Source organism: Cicer arietinum, chromosome 3 (genome assembly GCF_000331145.2).
Source record: "Cicer arietinum cultivar CDC Frontier isolate Library 1 chromosome 3, Cicar.CDCFrontier_v2.0, whole genome shotgun sequence".
Lineage (NCBI taxonomy): Eukaryota > Viridiplantae > Streptophyta > Magnoliopsida > Fabales > Fabaceae > Cicer > Cicer arietinum.
In genome coordinates, this window is record NC_021162.2 from 58,612,645 (window position 1) to 58,618,943 (window position 6,299).

Below are 6,299 nucleotides of genomic sequence, written 5' to 3' on the forward strand. Positions count from 1 at the left end.
ACTTATTCCCTTCAAGTCCTCAATGGACCAACCGATGGCACCCTTATGCTTCCGTAGAATTCTCAACAACTTTTCTTCTTGCAATTCACTCAAGCTTGCACTAATTATGGTTGGATTATTATCTTCTTCACATAGGAATACATATTTCAAATGAAGAGGCAACTGCTTGAGTTCAATCAGTGGTGTCTTTTTCTCTGAGGGCTTATCTTCATTCCCTTTCAACTTCTCCCATCTTGTAGGAAAACGGGGGGAGTATGATGGTGATGCTTCCAACATGGCCAAAACCTCTTTCACCATTGGATCTTCACTTTCTTTAACAACATCTTGGAGTAGGCATAACACTCTTTCTAACGGCAAACTGGGTGTTTGATGCTCTATTTCTTCGTTGACTATCTCATCTAAGATCTCGATTCGATTGCACCCTTCTCTTTCTTTTGAGTGTTCCATGGCTTTCGGAATGTTAAAAGTGATGGTTTCCTCATTTACTTTTAAGGTCAAGGTGCCATATGCTACATCAATCATAGTTCGCCCTGTTGCTAAGAACGGTCTCCCCAAAATCAAAGGAATGTCATTGTCTTCCCCCATGTCTAGTACCACGAAATCCACTAGAAAAATTAACTTGTCCACTTTAACCAACACATCTTCCACCACTCCATAGGGGTGTTTCATTGAGCGATCCTCAAAGTGTAGCATCAGCTGTGTGTTTTTGACCTTTCCAATGCCCATTTTTTTGTATATGGAAAGGGGCATAAGACTCACACTAGCCCCAAGATCGCACAACGCCTTCCCAAAAGTTCTATTTCCAATGGCGCACGGGATTGAGAAGCTTCCAGGATCCTTGAGCTTCGACGGCAGTTTTCTCTGTAGTATAGCACTACATTCTTCAATAAGCATCACTGTTTCACCGCCGATTTTTCTTTTCTTCGATAGAATCTCCTTCATGAACTTGGCGTATGTTGGCATCTATTCTAGTGCCTCTGCAAAAGGAATGTTAATCTGTAATTTTTTAAAAACATCAAGGAACTTACCGAATTGTTTTTCTGTTTCTTCCTTTTTTAACCTTTGAGGAAACATAAGTCGAATTTCTGGTTTTGGCAGTGGTTCCTTTTTTGGCACCACATGTTCTTCCTCCATTTCAAGAGTGGTGTGCTCCTCCACTAAGGTCGGTGTGATTGTTTCCTCTGAGTGGGTTGAGCTTGAAGTACTTACACTTTGTTTGGCTTTAGGTTGTACTTGTTCACTTACCTTGCCACTCCTTGTTGTCACGACATTGACATTATTTCGCGGATTCGGAACCGTGTCACTAGGAAAATTTCCAGTCGTTCTTTATGCCATTTGTTGAGAAAGTTGACACGGTTGAGTTTCCAGATTCTTTATGGATGCTGAGTGATTTTTCTGAATGACTCTTAACTCTTCAATGAAAGAATTTATGGTTGTCACCAATTTCTCCATAGCACTTTCCCAAGCAGCATTTTTAGGTGGAAATTGGTTTTTCTGAGCTCCTTGTTGACCTTGAGAACCACCTTGCTGATCTCTCCAAAAAAAAAATAGTATGATTTCTCCAACCAGGGTTGTACGTACTAGAGTAGGGATTATTCTGTCTCCCGTTATTACTAACAAAATTCACTTGTTCTAAATCTTCTAACTCATTCTCATCCAGTGTTTCACAAGCTCCAGTTTTATGTGCTCCTCCACAAAGGTTACAACTAGTCTGCTTTAGTAATTTGACAGGGGCTACTGGGGGTTGTATATTTAGAGTTGTTATTCCCTTCTTTATCTCAGTGGCAATAACATCTTCTATCTATTTTTAGAATAACATGTCTATGGCCAATCCATCCATAACATTCAACTCCAATACACCACTTGTTGATCCACCACCTCTGTCATACAACATCATTTGTTCATTTGATGCCATGATCTCAATAATCTTTCGTGCTTCTGTTGCGGTCTTGTAATTCAAAGAACCCCCTGCTGTGGAATCCAACATAATTCTAGTGCTCGGTCTCAAACCATTGCAGAATATTCTAGTGCTAGTAGGTTTCTGAATCTCCTGTAAGTGTCACAGAGAGATTATCCCTCTTTCTGTTTGTAATTGGAAATCTCTTGCCTTTTTCTAACAAACATAGCTGGGGGAAAGTATTGTTCTAAGAACTTATCTTCAAGATCATCCCATGTGGTGATGCTGTCAACATGAAAGGAATGAAGCCACTCTTTAGCATCATTTGTCAATGAAAATGGAAACAGTTTCATTCTCTTGCCTTCCTCAGACAAACCATCCACATTCACTGTTTCACATAATTCAAAGAAATTTGTGAGATTTCTATTGGCGTCTTCGTTATGTCTACCGGAAAAATGAATCTCCTTCAACCCTCGGTATAGAGAGAGACTTATTTAAACTTGTTGACTGTAACCGGTTGGTTATGGATGGGCAATCCCCGACAACAGCGCCAAAAACTTGATAGCGTTTCAGCAAGTGTACTGAATCGTTGCAAGTAATAATAAAACGGTAGTACTGAGTGTCGAACTCAAAGATTGCGTTTTACTATTTAATTATATTTAGTTACTAAAATTGAACAAAAAGTTCCCAAGTTGATTATAATAATATTTATAATTGACAAGAGTAGTAAAATTGATCCTTTATAAATTGAGAAAAATGTCATGGATGAGTTTCACTTCGAATCCAACCTTGGTGTCTAATTTGATCATAGTTATTGAATTCCTTTATTGAATTATTACCGAATTCTCTTTATTATTCTTGCCCTAATGTCTTAGTGACAGAACCTTTAATTCCAAAGTAACCCCTAATTCCTTAGTAGATTTAAGATTAGAATTAAGCAGTATCGTATGGAAATTCTCTTGTAAATTATTGCTTTGCAACTAATTTAATTGGTTTCATGACCTGCACCTATGTCTAGACTTCAAATTCATGAATTTCTCATCTCAAGCATTCGTAAAGTCCACTTCCGTTTCAAAATACAAATCGTAGAACATTTTAATGTTGATCAAGCAATAAAAAGCATTAAGCACAAAGATGAGAAAAGTAATTCAATAAACTCATTCATATAACTAGAAATCAAATCATAAAAATAAGGGTTTCATCTTGTTACACTCATCCCTAACAAATAGGGTTTAGTTACTCATGACAGAGATAAAATAGATAGAGATTAGAAAATAATTACAAGAAGGATTCATGAATGATTCTTGATAAAACTGCTTCAATGATGTTAGAAACGACCGTCTTTGAGTTTCTATGCTAGGGCACAAGTCTCCCAACTTCCCAAGAGTGAAAAAGATCCCTAAAATAGTGAAAAATTACATTTTTATGGTTGCTGATGCGCGTCGCACGCCTTAGGCTCAGGAAACGCGCTCCAGGCGCGCCTGTACAGTGCTGAATGGCTGGAAACGCGCTTCCAGCGCACAACATATGTGGTTCGACGTATATTGCATTTTTCTCATCTTTCGAGTTTGCATTTGGTTCCGGTGTCTTCATGAAAGTTATAGCTAGGGATCTTAGATTTCATTTGCACTTGGTTTGACTCCAATTGGACATCTACAACTCCAGATATGGCTAAAATACTCTACATATGTCATGTTGATTTCTCACCAAAATTCAGCACTCCACTAAAACAAAACGCAATGTAAAATTACGAAAAATTCCTACATAATCAATGAAATAAAAACAAAAAACATTTTATTAACTCAAATAACAAAAATCAACAAAATATATCAAATAAATCCTTAATTTAACTAATGATTGAAGATAAATAAGACTAAAACAGTGGGAAAATATGCATATGATAAAGAGTCATAAAAAACTAAATCATATAAAACCAAACCAAACTAAACTACACCAAACCAAAATAAACAAAGGGAGAAGCAACCAAATAGATGAACCACATGAGAGAAAAGCAATCAAATAGAACAACCAATATGGAGAGAAGCAACAAAGTAAATCACTAGAGAGAGGAGCAATCAAATAGAAGAAGCAACAGAGAGAGCGACAACACAGAAGAAAGCAACCAAAGAGATAGGAGAGACGAACAATTAAATTACCAACCAAATCAGCAAAGAACCACAACAATTGAAAACATGTGAACCAAACCAAAATCAACTCCTTAATACTGATCATAACAAACAAGCAGCAGGGAGGATTCGTTGATCCTCACGAACACTTGTCCCACCAACACAAGCATGAACCTTAACACCAAGGAAATCTCCAAGAGCTCGCATAACCTTCTCAATCTATTGAGCTAGCTCCCTCGTAGGGGCCAAAACCAAAGCCTGGCACTGAACCAATCCGTAATTGTAAGACCCTTAATTTTAAATTCTAATTTATGTATTTTGGGGAATTTTGTGTTGAATTTATGAGGCTTTTTAGCTAATTTTATGGCATTTTGTTTGTTAAATGCCAAAAACATCTTTTTAGAGACCCGATTAAAATTATTCGTCGATGAATAATTTTATTTAATTACGGTGAATCTTTTGTCGAAGAAAAAAACTTATGAGATGCAGCATTTTTCAGAAAAATTCATCTGCCCATTAAATTATGGCGAGCGTAGATATTTTTCTGAAAAAAAATGGTTTGTGATGTGATGTGAGGTGACACGCGTACTAATGATTTTTATAGAAATATCTAGAAATTTGTTTAGATATTTATTATTATTATAATATATATATATATATATATATATATATATATATGATAGAGAAAGCAAGGCAAAGCTAGAATGCTTTAACAGAGAGAAAGCTAACTCATGGTCTTCTTCTCCTTCCTTCCTTTGTTTTCCAAAACAAAAACTCAAACCATAAAACACAAACCCCATTTATTTACAAGATCTAAGCTTCCATTCGAGAAGTGACAGAAGAGGAAGTTGCTCATTGCCATGCCGCGGTGCTAGTGAGCTAGTTTTCGATGCGACGTCACGAACTTAAATTTTACCGGAATTAATTACGGTACCGTAATCGCACGTTAGAGCTATCGTTAAGGACATTATTTGTGATTTTGTGGAAAAGAAATTTGATGTATTTGAGGTGTGATTTTGTGAAAAATTAATTTAATGTGATTATGTGTAATTTAGTGGAATTTAAATTTGAGGTGTGGTTTGTGGTGATTCAAGTTTGGTGTGATTTATATGATCATAATTATTATTATGAATTTTGAGATGTGATTTATTTGTGGATTTTGTAGAAAATGAATTGATGAAATTTGGTGGTGTATGTGTAAAAATGTGGAGTTTTGAAATTGGGTGAGTTATGTTTGAATTGTTGAAATTTAATTGAGGTGTTATATGTGTGTTGTGGAATTGAATTGATTGTTGTCGGTGTGAATTGGCGATAATTAAATTTGATGAGTTTGAGTTACGTAATGAGTTATTTTCAAATAAATGAGTTTGAACTGAAATTGAAATTTTACAAAAAATTAGCGTTGTTAAAGTTGTGAAAAAGTTCAAATTTTAACTAAGTTAAAGAGTTTAAGCAAAAAGGTAGATTGAAATTAAAAATGGTTAGAGTTTAAAATGTTACTCTTTAAATTACTTTTTGATTGAGTTTAAAAAGAAAAAAAAGTTTAGAGTATTTTATTAATTCAAAAATTTTGGTTCTTTAATAGTCGAGTGTGTGTATGGGAAATTTTGACGATATTTGTTTTATTTAGTTTTAAGTAAATAATATAGATTATTTGGTTTTAAAACTTTGGTGTGTGAGAAAGTTTTAATTTTGGAAAATTTGGAAATTTTGTTGTGTTTGGATTAGTTTTATTGTGAACAAGTTGTTATAAATATTCATGTTTATGTAGTTAGCTCCTTGAGTCTCGAAAAGGAATCGAGACTGTTGGCACCGAGTTAGCGGTGGGGAGAACTCTGATATATTAATGTTGTTGTGGTGATTTATGGTTGAAAATTTTAGAGATTGAATATGGTGATTAATGTTTGAAAATTTTGGTGATTTATGTTAGGTGAAATTGATATGTTCATAATTAATATTATGAATTTTTGAGATGAAATTTATGTGTGACTTGGTGGAAAATAAATTTAATTCAATTTAGGTGTGGATGAAATTTGGAGATGTGATTTATGTGTGGTTGTGGAAATTTAAATTGGTGTGAATAAATATGTTTGAGTATGCTCTGTGTGGTGTTTGAAAAATCATTAGTGTTAAATGAATATTAAAAATGGGGAATCTTTTAATAACTGCATTTACTTAATGATTGTGGTGAAAAGAGTCAGAGTATGCTCATGCATTTCATAATACATGGTGACCGCGATGGGGCCATGGTGATAGTGGTGACCGTGATGGGCCAC

The 6,299-nt window shown here is 35.0% G+C and overlaps 1 pseudogene; it reads right to left on the reverse strand.

Moving 5' to 3' along the window:
- Positions 1-4,125: 4,125 nt before the first annotated feature.
- Positions 4,126-6,299, reverse strand: part of LOC101491638 (eukaryotic initiation factor 4A-8-like) — a 3,898-nt pseudogene continuing 1,724 nt past the window's right edge.